This window comes from Crotalus tigris, unplaced genomic scaffold, assembly GCF_016545835.1.
Source record: "Crotalus tigris isolate CLP2741 ecotype Arizona unplaced genomic scaffold, ASM1654583v1 scf7180000017791.1120302, whole genome shotgun sequence".
NCBI classification, from domain to species: domain Eukaryota; kingdom Metazoa; phylum Chordata; class Lepidosauria; order Squamata; family Viperidae; genus Crotalus; species Crotalus tigris.
The window spans coordinates 22,238-49,525 of record NW_024096638.1 but is presented as its reverse complement, the minus strand read 5'-3'; the positions used below and the strand labels follow the sequence as shown (position 1 = coordinate 49,525).

The 27,288-nt window shown below is 41.2% G+C and overlaps 1 long non-coding RNA gene across 1 annotated transcript; it reads left to right on the top strand.

The window, feature by feature from the left end:
• Positions 1 to 10,191: 10,191 nt before the first annotated feature.
• Positions 10,192 to 14,206, top strand: LOC120307518. The gene is made up of 3 exons (XR_005556573.1): positions 10,192 to 10,384; positions 12,281 to 12,421; positions 14,017 to 14,206. It is a non-coding gene; the product is annotated as an uncharacterized LOC120307518 (long non-coding RNA).
• The last annotated feature ends 13,082 nt before the right edge of the window (positions 14,207 to 27,288 follow it).

The following is a 27,288-nucleotide window of genomic DNA, read 5'->3' as shown; positions in this document are numbered from 1 at the left end:
CAATTAAAAGAGGTAGATATATTTAGCCTAATAGGAATAGGAATATTCTGTAGTGGCCAGGTATGATTGGACACACAAGGAATTTGTCTCTGGTGCAAATTTCTTGTGTGCAAATAATGAAGAGAACGCTCAGGGGAGACCTGACTTCCATTCCTTGAAGGGGTGTCATGGGGAAGAGGGGGTTGATTTATCATTTCCCCAAGAACCTGGGGGTGGGACAAGAAGCAATGGGTGGAAGCTCCTCAGACAAAGACCCAACATGGCAGAAGGGGACAACTTGATGCAGCTGATTTGCCCTAGCCAACTCCTGGTGGGACAACTCACTGCAGACACAATTCAACTCAAGAGAAGGACAAGTGAATTGCAGTGGGCCTTGTCTTGCTTTAGGTTTGAACCCTCTCAAATATGCCAGTATCTGAAGGGCAGCCCCAAAGAGGAGGGGGTCAGCTTATCTTCCAAAGCATCAGCGGGCAGGACAAGAAACAATGGATGGAAACTAAAGAAGGAGAGATCCCAAAGCTGCTGCTGCCGCTTCTTCTTCTTCTTCTTCTTCTTCTTCTTCTTCTTCTTCTTCTTCTTCTTCTTCTTCTTCTTCTTCTTCTTCTTCCTTCTTCTTCCTTCTTCTTCCTTTTTCTCCTCTCCTCCTCCTCCTTCTTCTTCTTCTTCTTCTTCTTCTTCTTCTTCTTCTTCTTCTTCTTCTTCTTCTTCTTCTTCTTCTTCTTCTTCTTCTCAAGGAACTGGCAGATGTAATATCAGAGCCACTGAACTATATTTTTCAAAGATCCTGGAACACAGGGGAACTACCAGAGGACTGGAAAAGAGCTGATGTAGTTCCCATCCTCAAAAAAGGAAAAAAAATGGATCCAGGAAATTACAGACCTATCAGCCTGACCTCAATACCTGGGAAGATCCTGGAAAAGATAATCAAACAACGAATCAACGAACACCTAGAGGCAAACAAAGTCATTACTAAAAGCCAACATGGGTTTGTCAAAAATAGATCATGCCAGACAAATCTTATTGCATTCTTTGACCAAGTGACAAAATTAGTGGATCAGAGGAATGCTGTGGACATAATTTACTTGGACTTCAGTAAGGCATTTGATAAAGTAGATCACAACCTACTACTTGACAAGATAGAAAAATGTGGGGTAGACAGAACCACCACCAGATGGATCCGTAGCTGGCTGACCGGCCGTACTCAGCGAGTGGTCCTCAATGGAACTGCATCTATATGGAGGGAAGTGTGTAGTGGGGTGCCCCAGGGCTCTGTTCTGGGCCCAGTACTCTTCAACATCTTCATCAATGACTTGGATGAAGGGATAGATGGGAACTCATCAAATTTGCAGACGACACCAAGCTGGCAGGAATAGCCACACTCCAGAAGACAGGCTTCAGATACAGAAGATCTGGACAGACTTGAACACTGGGCACTAACTAACAAAATGAAATTCAATGGTGAAAAAAGCAAGGTTCTACATTTAGGCAAGAAAAACCAAATGCACAAGTACAGCATAGGTGGCACCATGCTCAATAGTAGTAACTGTGAGAGGGACCTCGGAGTCCTAGTAGACAATCACTTAAATATGAGCCAGCAGTGTGCTGCAGCTGCCAAAAAGGCCAACACAGTGCTAGGCTGCATTAACAGAGGGATAGAATCAAGATCACGTGAAGTATTAATACCCACTCTTTACAATGCCTTGGTAAGGCCACACTTGGAATACTGCATCCAGTTTTGGTCACCACGATGTAAAAAAGATGTTGAGACTCTAGAAAAGTACAGAGAAGAGCAACAAAGATGATTAGGGGACTGGAGGCTAAAACATATAAGGAATGGTTGCTAGAATTGGGTATGTCTAGTTTAACGAAGAGAAGGACAAGGGGGGACATGATAGCAGTGTTCCAATATCTCAGGGGCTGCCACAAAGAAGAGGGAGTCAAGCTATTTTCCAAAGCACCTGAAGGCAGGACAAGAAGCAACGGGTGGAAACTAATCAAGGAGAGAAGCAACCTAGAACTAAGGAGAAACTTCCTGACAGTTAGAACAATTAATCAGTGGAACAGCTTGCCTCCAGAAGCAGTAAATGCTCCAACACTGGAAGTTTTTAAGAAGAGACTGGACAGCCATTTGTCCGAAATGGTGTAGGTTTCCTGCCCGCGCAGGGGGTTGGACTAGATGACCTCCAGGTCCCTTCCAACTTTACTATTCTCTCTCTTCTTCTTCCTTCTTCTTCTTCTTCTTCTTCTTCTTCTGTCTTCTTCTTCTTCTTCTTCTTCTTCTTCTCTTCTTTTTTTTTTTTTTAAATTGAAATTTTTCAAAAGTTTTACAAATAAGAATCCACCCCCCCCTCCCCAACCACCCCACCCCCCCCCGACTTCCCAGAACTGAATATAGGATTATTTAACAAATATTTTAAAAATAACATTTGCAATTTATAAAATAATTAATAATAATAATAAAAATCACAGTAATAATATATATAATAATAATATACATAACATAAACTTTAAAATGAATAATATATACTAAAAAAGAGAAAAAAAAAATAAAAAGAGAAGAGAGAGAGAGAAAGAAGAAAGAAGAAAGTAGACGAAGAATAAAGCATATATATATAAAAAAAATATATGAATAATAATACATAAAAAATGTATATATATAAAAAAGAAAAAGAAGAAAGAAAGAAAGAAAAAACAATCATTACAAATTATAAAAAGGCTAAATAATATTTTTCCATATCCAAATTATGTTGTATAAAATTTATCCATTTTTCCCATACCGCAAAAAATTTTTCTTGAGATTGCTCCTTTAAGAAAGCCGAAATCTTTGCCATTTCTGCCAAATACGAAACTTTATGAAACCATTCTTGTAAAGTAGGCAAAGATTCCTTCTTCCAATATTGTCCTATTAACAACCTAGCGGCTGTAATCAAATTTAACATCAATATAACCTCCTTAGCATCACAGTCAATAACAATACCTAGTAAAAATAATTGCGGAGTAAATTTTACCCTCCTTTTAAAAATTCTTTGAATATTCCACCATATCTTAATCCAAAAAGCTTTTATATGCTTACACGTCCACCAAATATGGTAATAGGTAGCATCCAAATATCCACATCTCCAGCATTTCGGCTGTAGATTAGGGTACATAATGGACATTTTCTTTGGGTCAAGGTGCCATCTATAAAACATCTTATAAAAATTCTCTCTTAAATTTTGCGCTTGTGTGAATTTAACATTTCTTATCCAAATAAGTTCCCAAGTATCCATTGAAATCGTTTCACCAATATTCTGTGCCCATTTAATCATACAATCTTTAACTAGTTCAAGTTCTGAATCTAATTCCACTAAAACCCCATAAACTCTCTTAATATGGGTTGGCCTTTGATCTCTTACTTGTTTTAAAAAAATTCCATCTTCTCTAAGCCAGCCCATTTTACAATCCATCTTCCATCTATCCACTATTTGTCTATATTGGAACCATGAATAAGTTAAGTTTTCATGTGTTAATTCTTCCAAAGATTTTAACTGCCAGTCTTGGCCATCCCATCTTAGTAACTGTACGTAAGAGACCTTGTCCATATTTACCCCTTTCCTTATACCTTCTATGGCATGCCGAGGTATAGCCCATAATGGTATTTTGAAGTCACTTTTATAATACTTTCTCCACACTCTTAGCAAAGAGTTTCTTATAATATGAGACTTAAAAACCCAATCCACTTTTTTATTAAATATTAAATAGGCATGCCATCCAAAAAATAGGTCCCAGCCTTCCAAATGAAGTATTTCTGTATTTGTTAAATTCACCCAGTCGCTAATCAATGTCAATACTACAGCATCATAATACAATTTCATATTTGGTACCTTGAGTCCACCTCTCTCACGAAAATCTTGCATTATTTTAAGTTTCACCCTTGGTTTTTTCCCTGCCCAAACAAATTTATTAATACCTTTTTGCCATTCATCTAAATTACGTTCGTTCTTTAAAATAGGTAACATTTGAAACAAAAAAATAAACTTTGGCAGGACATTCATTTTAATAACTGCAATTCTGCCCATAAGGGATAACTGTAAATTATTCCAGTTTTTTAAATCCTTCTGTACCTCCATCCACAGCTTTTCATAATTATTTTTATACAATTTTACATTAGAAGCAGATAATGTAACCCCCAAATATTTTACCTTATCAACAATTTCAAAGTCTGTTAAGTTAACTAGAGCCTGTTTATCACCATTAGTCATGTTTTTAGCTAATATTTTGGTCTTATTATTATTAATTTTAAAGCCAGAAACACGTCCATATTGTTGAATCAATTGTAATAATTTCACCACCGAAGAAACAGGTTGAGACAAAGTAACAACCAAGTCATCTGCAAAGGCTCTTAATTTATATTCTTTTTTATTAATTTCTATTCCTTTTATTTCTTGAGACTCCCGAATTTTAATCAACAAAATTTCCAGTGTTAAAACAAACAATAACGGAGACAACGGGCATCCCTGTCTTGTTCCTTTTTCTATTACAAAAGCCTCTGACAAACCCCCATTTACAATAATTTGAGCAGTCTGTTTTTGATATATATTGGATAATACTTGTAATATATTTTGTCCAAAATTCATCTCCTTGATTAAACACAGCATAAACTGCCAATTCACTTGGTCAAAGGCTTTTTCAGCATCCAAAAATATCAGGCCTGCAGAGACTTGGTTATTCTTTTCTAAATACTCTAATAAATTAATAATTTGTCTAACGTTATTCTTCATATACCTTCCAGTTATAAAACCCGATTGATCCCTATGTATAAACTGCTGCAAGATCCCCATAAGCCTGTTAGCTAAAATTTTTGCAAAAATTTTATAATCCACATTTAAAAGAGATATAGGCCTATAATTTTTAGGCAAAGTAAGATCTTGACTATCTTTTGGAATCAATGATATAAATGCATTACGCCAGGATGGAGGGATCTCTAACCCCTGTAATAAATTATTAAACAGTTCACACAACGGTTGAATCATCTCTTCTACTAAAGCTTTATAATAAATAGATGTCAACCCATCCGTACCCGGCGCTTTGCCCAATTTCAATTGTTTAATAGCTGTAACAATTTCTTCCTTAGTAATTAAACCATTAATCTTTTTTTCCTGATCTTCTGTTAATTTAGGAAAGTTAACTTTGCCTAAATAATTATTTATATCTGTAATTTGAATATTAGTACCCTTATATAATTTTTGATAGTATTCTAAAAAAGATTTCTTAATCAATTCTTTCTGATAAACCAATTTACCATTATAATTTATTTTATCTATATTCCTCTGTTTCTGTTTTTTTCTTAACTGATAAGCCAACCATCTCCCTGGTTTATTAGCATTACAAAATGTATTTTGTTTCATAAATAGCAAATTAGTTGCAGCTTGATCAGCCATCAGCATGTTAAATGTGTTTTTAACAATTTTAAAGCTCCTTTAACCTTTTCATCTAAGGGATTTGAAATTAAAAGTTTCTCTTTTAATTTAATCTCCTCTTCCAAGTCTTTCCGTTTCTGAGTCTGTTTCTGTCTATGCAAATTATTCATTTTTATCAAAATACCACGCATGAAAGCTTTACTTGCATCCCAGACCATTGACATTGATGTTCCCTTGTTCATATTTAAAGTAAAATATTCCTTTAAACATTCCTTTAATTTATGAACATTTTTTTCTTGTTTAAATAAATTCTCATTCACCCTCCAGGATCTCCTATCTTCCTTCTCTACAAACAGTTCCATCCAAACTGGACTATGATCGGACAATGTCCTAGGAAAAATTTTTACATTCTTCACCCTGTTGTATAAATCTGTTGTGATCAAAAAGAAATCAATTCTTGAGAAAGATTGGTGTCTATCTGAGAAAAACGTAAAATCCTTTTCTTCTTGATTACGTTCACGCCAATAGTCTCTCAATTCCCAATCTTCTTTCATATCAAAAAAGGCTTTAGGTAATTTAGCCTGTTTAAAAAAAGTAGAAGAGCCTTTTTTGTCCATTTGTATATCTAAGACACCATTCCAGTCTCCCATTAAAATCACAGATCTATAGTCCAACAAAGTTATTTTCTGATGTAGTAACCTATAAAATTGCTCCTGTTGCTGGTTTGGTGCATACAACCCCACAATAAGAATTTTCTTGCCATATAAACCAAGTTCAAGCATAACATATCTTCCGTAAGGATCTGATTCTAACAAGGTAGCAGATAAATTCTGTTTAACATAGATTACCACACCCCCTTTCTTCCCAGGGGCGGGAGATACAAAATGAGATCCCAAGCGAGGATTATTTAAATATTTTTGATCTTTAGCTGTAATATGAGTTTCTTGCAAGCAAATAATATCATTGTTATGTTGTTTCAAATAGTGGTAAATTTTTTTTCTCTTTTGAGGAATGTTTAATCCATTAACATTCCAGGACAGGAGCTTTGCCATCTCCCTTGGCCTTCAGCCTGGAGAAGATCCGCTCAAATTCTGCTGCTGATGAATATGTAGCAGAGCTTTTGGGTCTTGCTCCTCCCACCGGCACTGAAGCAATTTGCTGAGTAGATTCTTCAATTTCTTTTTCTTTTTCTTTTTTCTGTTGTTCTTTTTCTTTACGTTTATGTGCTGCACGGGTCATTCTCTGTTCTTTAACTTCTGGTTGAGACATCCATACCACCTGTCCAGCAGTCATCATCCCTGTACCTTCAGATTTCTGTTCCATCTCTTTGTCACTCAAGACTTTATGCATCATGGGCAAAGGAGAGCCTGCTCCCAGGACCGTTTTATAAAATTCCTTAGCTTTAGCAACTGTATTAAGTCTATAACGTGTCCCCGCATGGCTCAAAACAATGCCCATCGGAATCTCCCATCTAAATGGCATTTGTCTTGCTTTAAGTTCATTTACTAAAAAAGCAAAATCTTTTCTGCTTCTTAAAATTTTAGGTGGAATTTCCTTTAAAATAATAATATCTTGGGCAGCAATCTGAAATCTTTTATTATAAAAAGTTTGTAGAATCTGATTTCGCAAAGACTTCTTAGCAAAATATATCACCACATCTCTAGGCAAATTCCTCTGTTTTGCAATCCAAGAATTAACTCTATAAATTCTTTCCACATCCCCACGTAACTCTTCTTTATCAATATTCAAAATAACAGCCAAGTCATTAATCACCATTTCCATCAAATCTTGAGTTTTATCTTCTTTCAGACCCCTTATTCTCAAAGCATATTCCATCTGTCTATACTGGAACATAAGAATATCATCTTGTGAAGTCTCCACTTTTTTCTCCATATCTTGAAATTTATAATCCAAAAGTTCAACTGTTTCTTCAATTTCCTCTACTCTGGAGTCCAGCTTCACAACCACTGAGGCCATTCCAGATAGAGCTAGAAGTATATCATCCCTCAAAATAGCATTATTCTGTTCTAAAAGCTCCTTCATCTCTTTCTTCATTTCCTCCTTAGTTTCAGATTTATTCTGGTCCAAAAGTTGTTTCATTTCCTCCCTAAACTGTGAGACAGCACTTACCATTATTTCTTTAATGTCTTGTGCTGATGTGCCAGATGGGGGAGGTGAAGGTGGAGTGGATTTAGGTTGCTGCACTGAGGGTATTATTTTAAGTTGTTGTTGCACAGTAGAAGTAGCAGGAGAAGAAGTTACTTTAGAAGCTGCAGTAGCTGGTTGTCGTTTTGAAGCCATTTTAATTTATCTTCCTTTCTTCTTAAAAATACCGATAAAAATAAGTAATCCAAAAAAAAAAATTAAAAATAAGATAAAATAGAATAAAATAAGATCAATCTAAAAGTCCCCAAGAATAAAAAAGTAAAAAAGTAAAAAAAAAAGCAGTATTAAACAACAATTCAGCCGATCCGTCTTTTAAAGGAAAAAAACTTTCAAAACGCCATTTTACTTTCACTCTCACTTTTCCACCCGAAAAAAAAAGAGAAAGCTCAAAAAAATAAAAAAAAATCAGCACATACTAAATAAACTAAATAAACTAAAAAAAGATAAAATAAAGCTAAACTATAAATAAAATCCTTTAAACAGTTCTGTCCGGTTTAAGATTACTCACGGTTTCTTTAAGTACGGAGATGGTAGCGGCGTCTCGCTTTGTTTCCGAAGAAACAAAGACAGCTGAGAGGCGGAGAAGGCAATGAACTCCGAGGGAACCCTCTTTCTACCCCCCTAAAAATAAAAATCCAGGGAGAGTTAAGAGGTTCTACCTCTATTCATGCGATCTCTACCCCTTCCCTTCGCCCGGGAAGGGGATTGCGAGCCGCGGGCCAGCTGGTAAACGCTGTGCTCCGCGGATCTGACACCTTCTCAGGAGGACGGCTACAAAGTAGCCGCCATCTCCACCGCTTTAACCACTGGAAGTCCTTCTTCTTCTCCTTCTCCTTCTCCTTCTCCTTCTCCTTCTCCTTCTTCTTCATTCTGATATTAGAAGTCCTTGAGGCTGGAGTGAGACAGAGCATGGACTCCCAGCAGTCCAGCGGTAATCAGCATTGAATTGTCCATGGCATATCTTATCTTCAAAGTGCATCATGCATAAAAGAAAGAAAAATCAGCCATGAACCACATTGACACACCTTTCCAAAGAGGCAATAGAAAACCTAAGAAGGAAACAAAAAGACCAGAATGCATCCTTTCTAGCAGTTGACACCGAGATAAGCAGGAAGCACCAGGTGGAAGCTGGTCAGAGGGAGAAGTAACCTGGAACTGAGGAGGAATTTGCTCACAGTGAGAACAATTAACAGCTTTGCCTTTAGAAGTTCTGGGTGCTTCGTCAATGGAGGTTTTTGAGAAGAGACTGGACAGCCATTTGTCTGGAATGGTAGAGGGTCTCCTACTGGAGCAAGGGGCTGGACTATAAGGCCTCCAGGGTCCCTTCTTATGGATTCTGTTCTGTTCTATTCTTATTCTTCTATTCTATTTTCTACTCTACTCCACTCCACTCCACTCCACTCCACTCCACTCCACTCCACTCCACTCCATATTCTATTCTATTCTATTCTATTCCATATTCTATTCTATTCTATTCTATTCTATTCTATTCCATATTCTATTCTATTCTATTCTATTCTATTCCATATTCTATTCTATTCTATTCTATTCTATTCTATTCTATTCCATATATTCTATTCTATTCTATTCTATTCCATATTCTGTTCTATTCTATTCTATTCTATTCTATTCTATTCCATATTCTATTCTATTCTATTCTATTCTATTCTATTCTATTCTATTCTATTCTATTCTTCTATTCTATTCCTATTCTATTCTATTCCATATTCTATTCTATTCTATTCTATTCTATTCCTATTCTATTCTATTCTATTCTATTCCATATTCTGTTCTATTCTGTTCTATTCTATTCTATTCTATTCCATATTCTATTCTATTCTATTCTATTCCATATTCTATTCTATTCTATTCCATATTCTATTCTATTCTATTCTATTCTATTCTATTCTATTCTATTCCATATTCTGTTCTGTTCTATTCTATTCTATTCTATTCTATTCTATTCTATTCTATTCTATTCTATTCCATATTCTATTCTATTCTATTCTATTCTATTCTATTCCATATTCTATTCTATTCTATTCTATTCTATTCTATTCTATTCTATTCTATTCTATTCTATTCTATTCCATTCTATTGTTATTTTACTGTTCTATTTCATATTCTATTCTATTCTATTTTCTGTTCTATTCTATTCTATTTTATGTCAGACAAATTATCAAACAGAAAATAAGGCCCTAACCAGGAATCCACCAACCCCACTTGCTGGAGAGTTGGGTTCCTAGCTGAGGCTGGGTGTTTCTCACTTCCTGTTAGTATCCTGAACATCCTGGTTTTCTGGATGCTTCCCTGTTTCCTCACCTGCTAATCGCTTTCACCCCTGGCCTTCATGTTGCAAAACAGATGGAACTGGCTGAGCCCCAGCTGTGACCGAGACACCCAATGGCTTCAGTCAAGGTACACTGTGTAATTCCAATGTGCAAACATGTGTGGTCACCCAGGATCCGGGAAGGAGCAGTGGCCCCAGGCTCGCCCACTCTGCCCTGCACGAAGCCCCCTTGCAAACACGATGGGCCTCCGCTGATAAAGATCTGAGTTATCTGCCCCATCTATTTGTCCCATCCAGGGAAAAACTAACAGTTCTGATGTGTTGAGAAAGACATTTAGGCAGCTCTCCATTCCCCTTGCTTCTCCAACCGGCCTTCTTGCTTCCTGAAAACAGGACTTAAATACCCATCCCTCCAGCCCCAGCGCACATTCCCCCTGAACCAGCACTATGAAGGCTGCGCATGGCCTCCTCCTGCTTCTGGGTCTCCTCTTCCTCTTGACGGAGCTGCCCCCTTCGATGGGAGAATTAGGTAAGAGGGGCACCCCCACAGAAATCAGCTCTTATAACTTTACTCTTTCCAAGGGCTTCATCCTGCTGATCCCGGAGGCTTCATCTGCTTTTCCTGACACCTCTGCCGATTGCCCGGCCCTATGAAGCAACAGCCATCAGATACATCAGAACAGAATAACAGAGTTGGAAGGGACCTTGGAGGTCATCTAGTCCAACCCCCTGCTCAGGCAGGAAACCCTATACCATTTTGGACAAATGGCCGTCCAGTCTCTTCTTAAAAACTTCCAGTGTTGGAGCATTCACTGCTTCTGGAGGCAGGTTGTTCCACTGGCTGATTGTTCTCACTGTCAGGAAGTTTCTCCTTAGTTCCAGGTTGCTTCTCTCCTTGGTTAGTTTCCATCCGTTGCTTCTTGTCCGGCCTTCAGGCGCTTTGGAGAATAGCTTGACTCCCTCTTCTTTGGGGCAGCCCTCCAAATGCCTTAACCCTGCTATCCTGTCCCCCCTCGTCCTTCTCTAGCTGGCTGAGATGAAACGGCCTTTTCTGAACTTCCACAGAGGTTCAAGATCTGAAGCCCCTTCGAAGCAAATTGAGACAACCGAAGCCCGTGATTTACATGACCTCACAAATAAGAAGTGGGAATGTTACGGTGCAGCATTATGACATTATTTTCCATGAACTTAAACTGGGAATTATTCTGTTTTTGCATACAACAGACGCCCCAGGGAAAGTTTCAGGGAGGGCTGATTAAGGTCCCCCTCCTTTGGGAGAGCTGGGACAAGCGCCGGTTGATTGTTCTGGTCTTTTTATTTCTTTCTACAACAACGTTGGGTATGTCTAGTTTAACAAAGAGAAGGACGAGAGGCAACATGATAGCAGTGTTCCAATATCTCAGGGGCTGCCCCAAAGAAGAGGGAGTCAAGCTATTTTCCAAAGCACCTGAAGACAGGACAAGGAGCAAGGGATGGAAACTAATCAAGGAGAGGAGCAACCTGGAATTAAGGAGAAACTTCCTGACAGTGAGAACAATTAATCAACGGAATCACCTGCCTCCAGAAGTTGTGAATGCTCCAACAATGGACGTTCTTAAGAAGAGACTGGACAGCCATTTGTCTGAAATGGTATAGGGTCTCCTGCTTGGGCAGGGGGTTGGACTAGGTGACCTTCAAGGTCCCTTCCAACTTTATTATTATTATTATTATTATTATTATTATTATTATTATTATTATTGATCATCGCACAATCAGCCAGATGTTCAGACTGGATTTGGCATTTTGTCTACCTATCGAGTCCTTACCCAGGACCTGGGATAGGCAGATGTGGATATTTGATGGTATTACAGATATCATCGTTGTTGTTGTTGTTGTTGTTGTTATTATTATTATTATTATTATTATTATTATATCTTATTGCTGTTGAAATGGGAAGCAACTTGCAGAGGACTGTTAATATGCCTCAGCTTCACTCACTGCCTGTTCAAGAGGCCTTCGTTGTCCAGACGTGGATTGCTTAAAAGAATTATTACACAACGCTAAATGTTAAACATTCCTGTATTGATCCTTTCATATTTTTTTGTTTGATTAGTTCAGCGTAACATGCTCATGTGGAAGAAAACCACAAATTTATTTATTTATTTATGAGACTTATATACCGCTTTAAGTGCGAGAACTCTCTAAGCGGTGTACACCAGTAAGCAATGTATATATATATATATATATATATATTTACATTGCCCTCAACAATCTGGGTCCTCATTTTACCTACCCCAGAAGGATGGAAGGCTGAGTCAACCTTGAGCCAGTGAGATTTGAACCGCTGACCTGCTGAACACAGTCAGCTAAAGTGGCCTGCAGTAGTGCACTCTAACTGCTGCGCCACCTCGGCTCTTAAAATTGCTCTGAATGTTCTGCTTTACAGTGAAGCCTGGGCTGTGTCCCAGGGCGACAACAGGTGCCATTCGTCCTTGTACCCAGAGGTGTGAAAGTGACGAGGATTGTCGGGGAAAGAAGAAGTGTTGCCTTTTTGCTTGCAGAGTTGTGTGCAAGGATCCTGTCTAAGGTATGTTGAAGGAAAAGTCTTCATTAGGGTTCAGTCCAAGCTGGGAATAAACAGCATGGCAACTGCTTTAGGAAGAATGTTGCAGTTTATTGAAGAGGAGATCTAGACAGGAAGATGGCTCTAAGAAAAGAGGAGAGCGAACACATGTAGGGAGTGGGTTGTTATACCCCCTGGAGCCTTTTGTTAGGAGTTGTTCCTGTGGCAGGAACTTTGACCTGAGTGTGCCTTTCTGGTATTCTGATGGTGGGGGGTTAATCCTATTATGTCCCAAGGGTCATATCCTGCTTCCCTGAGGCTGATGACTCTTAGATTTTTGGTGTGTTGATTCTAGGGATCTTTCTTCCTAATCCCGGTTTCCTGACTCCAGACTTTCTGGAGATTATCACATCTGCAATTCTGCAGACTTGGTTCCTGTTTGGGACAGAGAGACTTGGGGTGGTGAATTGGTTTCTGCTTTTAAAATCCTTTAGGGAAACATATTCTGCCTTTTAAATATTAACTGGGTTAATTCTTGCTTTTCTAAAAACTTGGTTACATAATCACCACTGCAAATCATAATATTGAAATTTTCTGGGAATAATCTAATGTGAAGTCTTGTGTGGGAGCCTAGGTAAACACATTTAACTTTCCAATTGTTTCGCTGTTGATCCTTAGCCAATGAAGTATTTTAAGGAACTGATTTTCATTCTTGTGCAATTTTATGCTGCTTCTAACAGGTAACTGGGAATTTTAGAGGCCTTTGCCATGTCTTTTGTACGTTCCTGATCTAATCCACCAGTGTGTGATCAGTTAACTAAAACCTGCTTATTTTGATGCCAATTTTTAAATTTCTGTTTTTTAACTGTATGGAGTTTTGTGGGAATCATATATTTGATATTCCTATGTATTTTTCTTCTGTTTCTGAGCAGAATTCAGGGGTGTACAGATGTGCCACTGAAAAATTATATTGTTTACATGAAAAATAAAAGTTATGGTTTTGTAAAATAATAAAAAAAAATATTTCCAAAAATATTTCTTTCTCTGAGGGGGGGGGCTGACTTCCCACAAATAAGAGCACTGAGTCTTAGGCCACTCTGTAGAGTCTTGCAGATCCCAGTGTGGATTGGATCCAAGCAGGGATCCCTGAGGCTTCCGTCTTTCTTGGATCTGTGCTTGGGTGAGCCAAACCCCAAATCCGATTATGATAAAAGGAGAACGACCGGGTGTTCTCCAGCCATTAGAGCAGTGGTTCTCAACCTGTGGGTCGGGACCCCATTTGGGGTCAAACGACCATTTCACGGGGGTCGCCAAACAAGGCTGTCCGCCATTTTTCCCCCCTTTTCTTTGGCCACGCTCCTGGCACCCAGTGATGTATAAGTGGTTGGGGGTCACCACAACATGGGTAACTGTATTATGGGGTCGCGGCATTAGAAAGGTTGAGAACCACTGCATTAGAGACTAGAGATGGTCTGATTCTGGCAGAGGATCTGGTCTTCTGTGCTCCTGGCAAGGAAGGTCCCGATCCTGCACATTTATTGGATATTTGTCGAGAAAGCTTCTCAAAGGCCACTGTGGCTTTGAGGATCCCTCATGCCCGACTCTCTTTCTTTTCACAGGATCCTCTCGGTGATGGCGGGGCCTTTCTGCACGGGATCTTCAGCCTTTCCAAATTGTGGCCAGTGCATCAATTTGACCCAAAGACCCTCCTTCTGTCCTGGGCCACTCTGCAGAGACCCTCTCCCCCCCCCAACCCACGCTGGATTTCTTCCTTCTTTTCTGCAATAAAGCATTGGCTCCTCCTTCCCACTTGAACTCAGGTGTCTTCCTTTGCCCCTGGTTCCCTCCCCACACTGCCATTCCCCTGGGAAAACAAGAGAGGTGGAGATCCAAAGATGCTTTTCCAAAAGGCAACTGGACTTTCTTGGTTTATTCCCTGAAAACATTTCACTTCTCATCCAAGAAGCTTCTTCAGTTCTGACTGAATGTTGGGATTGAATGTTGGAAAATGGAACGATTTTTACACACACAGACACACACAGAGAGACACACACATGTATATAATATACATAGGCCAGAGTAGACCCTAAGAACTAAAATCAATGGTGAGCAATCTTCTATAGTTTATAGCAGTGTTTCTCAACCTTGACCATTTTAAGGCATGTGGACTTCAACTCCCAGAATTCCACAGCCAGCAATGCTGGCTGTGGAATTCTGGGAGTTGAAGTCCACATGCCTTAAAATGGTCAAGGTTGAGAAACACTGGTTTATAGAATCAACTGCAGGACCTGCGCCTGCAATTACGTTGGGGAAACAGCCAAAAGGCTCAGGACTAGGGTCCATGAAGGTGAACTGGCGATTAAAAGGCAGGAGCAGCGCTCGCAAGTGTGGGCTCACATGGCCAATTTGAACCATACATTCGATCTGGAAAACGCATAGGCCATATCTCGTGAGACCACTAAGGGTGGCCGCCTTTTCAAAGAAGACTGGCTTTCGGATGAAAAAGCCATCAACCAGCACATAGACCTCCTACCGGCATACCGGCATGGAATTGGGTAGGTCTAGTTTAACGAAGAGAAGGACGAGGGGGGACAGGATAGCAGCGTTCCAGTACCTCAGGGGCTGCCCCAAAGAAGAGGGAGTCAAGCTATTCTCCAAAGTGCCTGAAGGCAGGACAAGAAGCAACGGATGGGAACTGATCAAGGAGAGAAGCAACCTAGAACTAAGCAGAAACTTGCTGACAGGGAGAACAATTAACCAGTGGAACTACCTGCCTCCAGAAGCGGTGAATGCTCCAACACTGGAGATTTTTAAGAAGAGACTGGACAGCTATTTGTCCGAAATGGTGTAGGGTTTCCTGCATGAGCAGGGGGTTGGACTAGATGACCTCCAAGGTCCCTTCCAACTTTACTATTATTATTATTATTATTATTATTACTACTATTATTATTACTATTATTATTACCAGACCCTTAGAAAGTGGGAGAGTCAACGTTACAATCCACAGAGTAGATGGCCACCCCTCACGGTGCAAAAGCAAAATCATGATTTTGCAAATGAGGAAACTGTGATCCCTAGGGAAGACAGCAAACCAGAAAAAGGAGGGGGGGCAGGGAACATTACAACGAGATAGCAACAGGCAAGACTGGAGTGACAGGGATATGGGTGGGGCAGTAACAGCTGCTATGGGAGGGGACGAGAAACCCATGATGTGTCAAGATCAGGTGTGGAAAACGGACACACGGAAGCAGCTCGGAAGGAGAGAGAAAAAAGGGGGGGGAGAATAGTGAGCAGGAAGATATTAACATCTTTTTTTATGATATGGTGACCAAAATCGACTGCAGTGTTCCAGGTGTGGCCTCACTGGGGTTTTATAAAGCGGTACGAATACTTTGTGTGATCTTGATTCTATGCCTCTGTTTATACAACCCAGGATTGTGTTAGCTTCTTTGGCTGCTGCTGCTGCACGTTGCTGGCTCCTAGTCAAATGATCGTCCACTAGGACTCCAAGGTCCCTCTCAAATTTGCTGTTTTTGAGCCAGGTCTTGCCCAATCTGTACTTTTTATACTTTTGGTTTTTCCTGCCTAAATGTCAGACTTTTTTTCCCTCCACATTGAAACTCATTTTGTTGGGATAGGGCCCATTGTTCCAGTTTGCCAAGATCTTTTTGGATCCTGAGTTTGTCTTCTGGGGTGCTGGCTACTCCTGCTAGATGGTGTCATCTGCAAATTTGATGAGTTCCCCTTCAATTCCCTCCTCTAAATCATTTTTGAAGATATTGAAGAGTCCTGGGCCTAAGATGGAGCCTTGTGGTTCCCCACTGCTCCCTTCTCTCCATGTGGATGTGGTGCCATTGAGGTCTACTCGTTGAGTACGGTTTGCCAGCCAGCTACAGATCCATCTAGTGGTGATGTTATCTATTCCACCTTTTTCTAGTTTACCAGGGAGTAGATTGTGGTCTACTTTGTTGAATGCCTTACTGAAATCTAAATATACTATGTCCACTGCATTTTGCTGGTCTAGTAGTTTAGTCACTTTATCAAAGAATGAAATAAGATTGGTTTGGCATGATCTGTTTTTAACAAACCCGTGCTGGCTACTAGTTATAACTTTGTTTGCTTCTAGTTGTGCTGGTTGTTTATATATATATATATATATATATATATATATATATATATATATATATATATATATATATATATAAAAAATCCCTGGGTATATCCATATTTAAAACCAACAAATAAACGTGAGCACCAGGGAGTGTTTAAAAATTTTAGTAAAATTTAGTAAAATTTAATACAATACCAATAAAATCACCATAAAAATTAATAAAACGCCTAGCTTTCGTCAGCAACTGCTGACATCATCAGGGCTCAAAATGCCGGTCAGTGGGAGAGTCCTCTTTATAGATTGGCCAGAGTCTGCACTCGGCTCCTAGATCTTGTCATTGGGCCTGATGCAATAGGCTGTTTCTCGGTTGCCGGTTTCTTATTGGCAATGATTGCTTTCTTGCATTTTTTGCTTGTGTAGCTGTCATTGGGTGTTTTCTCTTTGTCAAATTCGGGGTTTGATGGAACATCCCCCCTCTCCTTTTTCACTTTATTGCTACCCCTACTTTGTTTAGTTGCGCCCCTCCCTCCTCCCCTTTCCCCACTCCATTCTGATTGCCCCGTTGCAACGCACTGTCTCTTGTTTTCTTTGTATTTTCCCCAGTCATGGTCTCCGCAGATGTTGTTCGAGTTAATTACTGCCACACCCCTTGTTTCCTCCTTGCTCCTTGCTTGCACGGTGTGGCTCTTCCGTGCTGTCTGTTGATACGGATAGGCATTACAAGGTCTTATTCCCCAAACATGCTAATGACGTTGTTTCTCCCCTTTTAGAGTACGATCTGGTAGTTGTTGCCCCCAGGCGTCTCCTTTCTTTATCTCCGATCTTGGTGCTGTTCCATCCTAGTTTTAATCAACTCGCCCTGGGCGTTCTCTATACGGTAATCAGGAGTGTCAGCCTTCATTGCTCTTTCCCCTCCACTCTCGGTGTTCCTCCTATGTGCATCTTCATCGGGTTCACTCCACACACCCCGTTGGCACATTTGAGTTGGTGCTGCTGAATGGAGCGGTCAAGTTGTTACAGGTGGTAGAGTTGGAGAAGCTACCCTTTCCTCTCCCAAATGTGGCAGGCAATTCAACGCTCCCGCCAAGGGTGTTTTAGATGTGGATCTCTTACCAGGCGACGCTCTCCCCTCCGGGTATCCTGGGGGGTGCGTGCAATCCCCCAGTCTACACGTTAGTGCTCCTGTGTCTCCTGACACTCCTTCAGATGCTCGGGGATGCCTAACCATTCTGGGGGTGGGGGGAAGTCCCGATCATTGTTTGCGTTCTGTCTGAGTACTCCCGGGCTGCGAATGGTGAAAGGGGGAATTCTTTTCCACAATCCTCTCCATTGGTATACTCCGTACTTCTTTAGGATATCTCCAATGGGGTGGGGAATTGTCCATGCTCCAAGCTCTCAGCGTTAAGTGGGCTGGGCAAAGATCGATATGCCAATTAATTTTTATATATAAAAAACAAAGTCCTATTGTTTTTTGAAAAGCTCCTTTGGGACAACCATGACCTGGATGATGGAGCATCTCCATGAACCAGAGAGGCTGAGATGCAGAGGGAGAGAGAACAAGCAAAGATCCCTGATGGGCCAATCTTAGAGAAAGGAGGCCCAGACTGTGTGAACAGGTAAAGGGAATTACAGAATTACAGAGCTGGAAGGGACCTTGCAGGTCATCTAGTCCAGCCCTCTGCTCAAGCAGGAGACCCCTACACCATTCCAGACAAATGGTTGTACAATCTCTTCTTGAAAACCTCCAGAGATGAGGTTTTCCAGCATCTACAACTTCTGGAGGCAGGTTGTTCCACTGGTTAATTGTTCTCCCTGTCAGGAAGTTTCTCCTTAATTCCAGGTTGCTTCTCTCCTTGATCAGTTTCCATCTGTTATTCCCCTTGTCCTGCCTTCGGGTGCTTTGGAGAATAGCTTGACTCCCTCTTCTTTGGGGCAGCCCCTGAGATACTGGAAGGCTGCTATCATGTCCTCCCTCATCCTTCTCTTCATTCAGCTAGACATCCCCAATTCCAGCAACCGTTCCTTATGTGTTTTAGCCTCCAGTCCCCTAATCGTCTTTGTTGCTCTTCTCTGCATTCTTTCTAGAGCAGTGGTTCTCAACCTGTGGGTTGGGACCCCATTTGGGGTCGAACGACCATTTCACGGGGGTCGCCAAACAAGGCTGTCCGCCATTTTTTCCCCCTTTTCTTTGGCCACGCCCCTGGCACCCGGTGATGTATAAGTGGTTGGGGGTCACCACAACATGGGGAACTGTATTATGGGGTCGCGGCATTAGAAAGGTTGAGAACCACTGTTCTAGAGTCTCAGCATCTTTCAAGCAGTTCAAGCAATTGGATAATTGGATTAAAGTTTCCTGGGTGGATGGTTTTGCAGCCTCTGCTTGAACCCCCCACCCCCCAGTAAAAGGAAGCCCATTGTATTGGCTTCGTTGTCCAACTCTTCTAGCAATGAGGATTTCCCCCCCCCCTCAGTCCATTGATTCTGCTTCCTGTAACTCACACCCCCTTTCACTCTCTGGAATGAGAGAGAACAGGTCTTCATAGATTTTAAGTGTTTGAGGAAGCTGCAATTCCTGCAGCTGTTCTTCGTATCTTTTTTTGTCCAGTCCCCTGATCACATGAGGTATTAATACCACTTTACAAGGCCTTGGTAAGGATACACTTGGAATACTGCATCCAGTTTTGGTCACCACGATGTAAAAAAGATGCTGAGACTCTAGAAAAAGTGCAGAGAAGAGCAACAAAGATGATCAGGGGATTGGAGGATAAAACATATAAGGAACAGCTGCTGGAATTGGGGATGTCTAGTTTAATGAAGAGAAGGACCAGGGGGAACATGATAGCAGCGTTCCAGTATCTCAGGGTCTGCCCCAAAGAAGAGGGAGTCAAGCTCTTCTCCAAAGCGCCTGAAGGCAGGACAAGAAGCAACAGGTGGAAACTAACCAAAGAGAGAAGCAACCTGGAACTAAGGAGAAACTTCCTGACAGTTAGAACAATTAACCAGTGGAACTACCTGCCTCCAGAAGCTCTGAATGCTCCAACACGGGAAGTTTTTAAGAAGAGACTGGACAGCCATTTGTCCGAAATGGTATATAGGGTTTCCTGTCTGAGGAGGGGGTTGGACTAGATGACCTCCAAGGTCCCTTCCAATATTATTATTATTATCTTTGTTGCTCTTCTCTGTACTCTTTCCAGAGTCTCAACATCGTTTTTTGTAAGGTGGTGACCAAAAACAGGATGCAGGATTCCAAGTGATGGTTCGCTGCCCAGGGATCCTGTTAGGCTCTTTTGTCTTCCCATTTTGATGCTCTGGGACACGGCACGTTATGTTTCCCTTGCGTCGGGTCAGAGAATAATGGCATCCGATGGCTGTCGATGCACAGATTCAACTGCCAGCTCGAGCCGTTGAGACAAACAAAGTGTTCCAGGACACAATCAGATCTGTATCAGGTGCCCAAAGGATCCTAGACTTCATCGGTGCAAAGCCACCACAATGCCCGTGGCAGAACAAAGCAGCCCATTGCGTCCAAAGGACAAGCTGGCTGGTTCTTCACACATAAGGCTATTTCCAGATCAAGGTGGGATCAGGAACTCCCTGCTCCAGATTCGGCGTTATGCTAGCAGGCCAAAAAGACAATCCGGTGAGACCTCAGCAGGGAGATGCATGTCCAAAGAGCATGTTGGCGTCCATGGCTACTCAGTCAAAAACTCTGCCCTTCTTTCCTCTGATTTGCAGATGGTCTTCTATAGCCAGTAGAAGGAAATCTTTGTAGCTCAGGGTTGAACTGAGGGGTCCTTGGCGGTCTCTGAGCTGGGTGGCTTTCTTGCAGGTGTTTTGTGACCCAACTTGGTAATAAGATTAGTGCTAGACGGAAGTGGGGTTGGAGGAGGACGAGGAGGAGGAGGAGGAGGAGGAGGAGGAGGAGGAGGAGGAGGAGGAGGAGGAGGAGGAGGAGGAGGAGGAGGAGGAGAGCTGTGGGGTTCTTGATGCCCTCTGAGCTTGGCTGTTTTCTTTCAGATCAATCTATCAGTGGAAAGGCTTGCCTTCAGAAGTTGTAGAAGACCTCCAAGTTCCCTTCCACCTCTGTTATTTCTATTCTATTCTATTCTATTCTATTCTATTCACTATTCTAATCTAGTCTATATATTTTCTATTCTATACTACTCCATTCCATTCTATTGTTATTCTATTCTATTCTATTCTATTCTATTCTATTCTATTCTATTCTATTCTATTCTATTCTATTCTATTCCTTTCCATTCCATATTTTCTCTATTCTATTCTATTCTATTCTATTCCATATTTTCTATTCTATTCTATTCTATTTTCTATTCTATTCTATTCCATTCCATTCCATTCCATTCCATATTTTCTCTATTCTATTCTATTCTATTCTATTCTATTCTATTCTATTCTATTCTATTCTATTCCTTTCCATTCCATTCCATATTTTCTCTATTCTATTCTATTCCTTTCCATTCCATTCCATATTTTCTCTATTCTATTCTATTCTATTCCATATTTTCTATTCTATTCTATTCTATTCTATTCTATTTTCTATTCTATTCTATTCTATTCTATTCTATTCTATTCTATTCTATTTTCTATTCTATTCTATTCTATTCCATTCCATTCCATTCCATATTTTCTCTATTCTATTCTATTCTATTCTATTCTATTCCATATTTTCTATTCTATTCTATTCTATTTTCTATTCTATTCTATTCTATTCTATTCCATTCCATTCCATTCCATTCCATATTTTCTCTATTCTATTCTATTCTATTCTATTCTATTCTATTCCTTTCCATTCCATATTTTCTCTATTCTATTCTATTCATTCCATTCCATTCCATTCCATTCCATTCCATATTTTCTCTATTCTATTCTATTCTATTCTATTCTATTCCATATTTTCTATTCTATTCTATTCTATTCTATTCTATTCTATTCTATTCTATTCTATTCTATTCTATTCTATTCTATTCTATTCTATTCTATTCTATTCTATCTATTCTATTCTATTCTATTCTATTCTATTCTATTCTATTCTATTCTATTCTATTCTATTCTATTCTATTCTATTCTATTTTCTTCTATTCTATTCCATTTATTCTATTCTATTATTCTATTCTATTCTATTCTATTCTATTCCTATTATTCTATTCTATTCTATTCTATTCTATTTTCTATTCTATTCCATTCCATTCCATATTTTTCTATTCTATTCTATTCTATTCTATTCTATTCTATATTCTATTCTATTCTATTCTATTCTATTCTATTCCTATTCTATTTTTCTATTCTATTCTATTCTATTCTATTCTATTCTATTCTATTCTATTCTATTCTATTCTATTCTATTCTATTCTATTCTATTCTATTCTATTCTATTCTATTCTATTCTATTCTATTCTATTCTATTCTATTCTATTCTATTCTATTCTATTCTATTCTATTCTATTCATTCTATTCTATTCTATTCTTTCTATTCTATTCTATTCTATTCTATTCTATTCTATTCTATTCTATTCTATTCTATTCTATTCTATTCTCTATTCTATTCTATTCTATTCTATTTTCTATTCTATTCTATTTTCTATATTTCTATTCTATTCTATTCTATTCTTCTATTCTATTCTATTCTATTTCTATCTCGATATTCTATTCTATTCTATTCTATTCTATTCTATTCTATTCCATATTTTATCTATTCTATTCTATTCTATTCTATTCTATTCTATTCTATTCTATTCTATTCTATTTTCTATTCTATTCTATTCTGTTCCATTCCATTCCATTCCATATTTTCTCTATTCTATTCTATTCTATTCTATTCTATTCTATTCTATTCCATATTTTCTATTCTATTCTATTCTATTTTCTATTCTATTCTATTCCATTCCATTCCATTCCATTCCATATTTTCTCTATTCTATTCTATTCTATTCTATTCTATTCTATTCTATTCTATTCTATTCTATTCCATTGTTATTCTATTTTATTCTATTCACCATAGAGTCCACTCTCAGGCCTTCAACTCAACCCACAGAAGCCTCTGCCCTCCACAACCAGGGTCGGATGTCCTGTGATGCCACTAGAGGCTTTGTCATCCAGTTACTAACCGGTGCATCTGTCTGGGACTGGAATCATAACTGCAAGACTTTAGAACAGAATAGAGCTGGAAGGGACCTTGGAGGTCTTCTAGTCCAGCCTCCTGCTCAAGCAGGAGAACCTACATCACTTTCTTTTTTTTCCACCTTGATTGGAAAACAAGACATCTGCTTTCATCAAAGCCACGTCCCAGTTCCTCTCAGAAGGATTCTTCTCCTTTCCCCCCCCTCCTCCCCCCTCCAGCATTATTGTTTGGCTGGGCTGGGCTGGGCTGGGCTTGAGCATGGAAAAATCACCGTGTGGGATATAAGAAGCCACTTGTGATTGAGGGACAGAGAGAATTGGGTCTTGGAAGCACCATGGGACCTTCTGGCCTCCAGCTCTTCCTCTTCTTCTTCTTCCTCTCCACAGGGTGTGCTCTCTTCCCCACCTCCCTGCCAACAGAGACCATCAAGATTCCTATAGGTGAGTATGGGTCCGGTGTCCTTGGTGCTCTCTGAACTTGGTGGTTTTCTTGCAGACCCCAAGGTGCTTTTTCAAAAGGCAACTGGACTGGACTTTGTTTTTTTCCTTGGAGATGTTTCACTTCTTATCCAAAAAAAAAAAAAACAACAACAAAAAACAAAGTCCAGTTGCCTTTTTAAAAAAAGCATCTCTGGGACAAGAATAGAACAGAACAGAACAGCACAGAACAGAACAGAACAGAACAGAACAGAATAGAATAGAATAGAATAGAATAGAATAGAATAGAATAGAATAGAATAGAATAGAATAGAATAGAATAGAAAATATGGAATGGGATGGGATGGGATGGGAAGGGATAGAATAGAATAGAATAGAATAGAATAGAATAGAATAGAATAGAATAGAATAGAATAGAATAGAATAGAATAGAATAGGGTAGGGTAGGGTAGGGTAGGGTAGGGTAGGGTAGGGTAGGGTAGGGTAGAGTAGAATAGAATAGAATAGAATAGAATAGAATAGAATAGAATAGAATAGAATAGAATAGAATAGAATAGAATAGAAAATATGGAATGGGATGGGATGGGATGGGATGGGATGGGATGGGAAAGGATAGAATAGAATAGAGTAGAATAGAATAGAATAGAATAGAGTAGAGTAGGGTAGGGTAGGGTAGGGTAGGGTAGGGTAGGGTAGGGTAGGGTAGGGTAGGGTAGAGTAGAGTAGAGTAGAATAGAATAGAATAGAATAGAATAGAATAGAATAGAATAGAATAGAATAGAAGCTGGAAGGGACCTTGGAGGTCTTCTAGTCCAGCCCTCCGCTCAAGCAGGAGAACCTATACCATCTCAGACAAGTGACTGTCTAGCCTCTTCTTAAAAACCTCCAGGGATGGAAAGCCCACGATTTCTGGAGGCAAGGAGTTCCACTGGTTGATTGTCCTCCCTGTTAGGCAGTTCCTCCTTAATTCCAGCCTGCTTCTTTCTTGGGTCAGTTTCCAACCGTTGTTTCTTGTCTTGCCCTCTGGTGCTTTGGAGTACATTCCTGAAGTTCTCAAAAGATAATCTCTCATTAAAGAAAGATTGAAAAGAAGGAGGGATTTCCTGACAGTAAGAACGATGAATCAGTGGAAGGGCTTGCCTTCAGAAGTTGTAGTTGCTCCATCCCTGGAAGCGTTTAAGAAAAGACTGGACAGCCACTTGTCTGGAATGGGTCTCCTGCTTAGGCGGGGGGGGGGAATAGACTAGAAGACCTCCAAGGTCCCTTCCAGCTCTGTTTTGTTCTGTTCTGTTCTCCAAAGCACCTGAGGGCAGGAGGAAAAAAAATGGGCAGAAGCCCATTAAAGAGGGATCCAATCTGGAAATAAAAAGGCATTTCCTGATTATTAACCAGTGGAACGACTTGCCTCCAGATGTTGTGGGTGCTCCATTACTGGAGGTTTTCAAAAAATATGACTGGGATGGTCTGAGGAATCCTGCCATGCGCAGGGGTTGGACTAGAAGACCTCCAAGGTCCCTTCCAACTTTATTATTATTATTATACAATTGTGGGTGCTCCATCACTGAAGACTTTCAAAAAGAAACCGGACAGCCACTCTGGCTGAAATGAAACTGCCGAGGTGGCGCAGCAGTTAGAGTGCAATACTGCAGGCCACTTTAGCTGACTGTGTTCAGCAGGTCAGCGGTTCAAATCTCACCGGCTCAAGGTTGACTCAGCCTTCCATCCTTCCAAGGTAGGTAAAATGAGGACCCAGATTGTTGGGGGCAATGTAAATACACACACACACACACACACACACACACACACACACACACACACACATTGCTTACTGGTGTGCACCGCTTAGAGAGTGCTTGCACTTAAAGCGGTATATAAGACTCATAAATAAATAAATAAATAAAATGAGGGGGCCATAGTTCCTCCATGCTGGCTGAGGAATTCTGGGAATTGAAGTCCACGAGTCATGAGGGGGCCATAGTTCCCTCATGCTGGCTGAGGAATTCTGGGAATTGAAGTCCACGAGTCATGAGCCGAGGTGGCGCAGCAGTTAGAGGGCAGTACTGCAGGCCACTTTAGCTGACTGTTCAGCAGGTCAGCGGTTCAAATCTCACCGGCTCAAGGTTGACTCAGACTTCCATCCTTCCGGGGTAGGTAAAATGAGATAAAATAAATGATACAGGGTCTCCTGCTTCAGCAGGGGGTTGGACTAGATGACCTCCAAGATCCCTTCCGACTCTGTTATTCTATATGCTATGCTCCACCGAAGCTGGACGCAGGCAGCCCCCTCGTGTGAGTGTGTGACCCAAGAGTTGTGGACCGAGCTCAGATGCTGCTTGCCTCTGGGGGGGGGGAAAGGATGGGCCTGAAATAGTATTGGGGGGTCTCCTGCTTGAGCAGGGGGCTGGACTAGAAGACCTCCAAGGCCCCTCCCAGCTCCGTCATTCTGTTATTTGGCTTTTGCAGATGTGGCTCCCGTCTCTTCTTTGCACCCGGAGAGCTGCGAGCGGGCCTGTTCCCCTTCACGTAAGAGACACACACACACACACACACACACACACACACACACACACACACTTTTTCAGCAGAGACAGAGAGACCCAGAACTCCAAAGAGTTGGGGTTATGCCCTGCCCAGTCTCCTTGAGCATGGGGTTGGACTAGATGACCTCCAAGGTCCCTTCTGACTTTGTTATTCTGATTTTGTTTTTGTTTTTTGGGCTTTTGCAGGGTGGACCACCCTGCCATCTTCTCCTCTCAGGGAGGCTCAGTCCAGGTAGGGTGAGCAGCTATCGCAACTTTACGACCTGGGGGGGAGGGGTCAACTGTGGGGGTGTCAGGGTTCCTCCACACCCACCCACCCACCCCGTCGTCTCCATCACCATCGGGCACAGTTCGAGGTGCCCGTTTGCCAGTGGGTGAAAACTGGGGAGAACCTTTTGCACTCACATTTATCAGGGGGGGTGGGGGGGAGTGTCCCTGCACTGCCATTCTCCTCAATTCCCTTCATTAACCTTGGGGAGGGGAACTGATGGGGGGGGGCAGAATGAGCAACTCTCTCTTCCTGCCCATTCACCCCCCCTGCACATTTCCAATTCCCCCCTCCTCAAATGACCGATTTACCTCTGTGCTCTGCGGTTGCAGTGCTGCCCCCTCCCCTCGGGATGTTTGACTTCACCCCCAATCCACCCCACCCCGTGGGCTGTGGACTGTGGGAGTCGATGGTGCAGAGGGGGGGGGGAGAGGGGGTCAACGTGGGAGAGGAAGGGGCGTGGGGAGGAAGAAGAGTGGGGGAGGGGGAGGAAGAGGGAGGGAGGAAGAAGAGGAGGGGAAGAGGAAGAAGGAGGAGGAAGAAGGAGGAAGGAGGAGGGAAGAGGAAGAGAAAGGAGGAGGAAGAGGAGGGGGAAGAGGAAGAGGGAGGGGAGAAGAAAAAGGAAGAAGAGGAGGGGAAGAGGGAGAGGTAGGAGGAAGGAGGAAGAAGGAGGGGAAAGAGGAAGAAGAGGAGGGGGAAGAGGAAGAGGTAGGAGGAAAGAGGAAGGAGGGAAGAGGAAGAGGAAAGAGGAAGAAAAGGAGGGGGAAGAGGAAGAGGTAGGAGGAAGAAGGAAGAAGAAGGGAAGAGGAAAGGAAGAAGAGGAAGGGAAGAGGAAGAGGAAAGAGGAAGAAGAGGAGGGGGAAGAGGAAGGAGGAAGGAGGAGGAAAGAGGAAAGAGGAAGAGGAAAGAGGAAGAAGAGGAGGGGGAAGAGGAAGAGGTAGGAGGAAGAAGGAGGAAGGAGGAGGGAAGAGGAAGAAGAAGGAGGAGGAAGAGGAGGGGGAAAAGGAAGAGGGAGGGGAGAAGAAGGAGGAGGAGGGGAAGAGGAAGAGATAGGAGGAAGGAGGAAGAAGGAGGGAGAGGAAGAGGAAAGAGGAAGAAGAGGAGGGGGAAGAGGAAGAGGTAGGGGGAAGAATGAGGAAGAAGAGGAGGGGAAGAAGAAGAGATAGGAGGAAGGAGGAAGGAAGAGGAGGGGGAAGAGGAAGAGGGAGGAGGAAGGAGGAAGAAGGAAGAGGAAGATGAGAAAGGGATGGCGGAGGAAGAAGAGGAGAAGGGGGAGGATTGCCACTTTGTGCCAAGGGGGGGGCTGTTGTAAGGAACACCCCCCAAAGACTTCGGGTCAATTCCCCCTACCCAAAGGGTCAAAAGGTCAAGGTCAAGAGTGAACCTTGCCTATTCC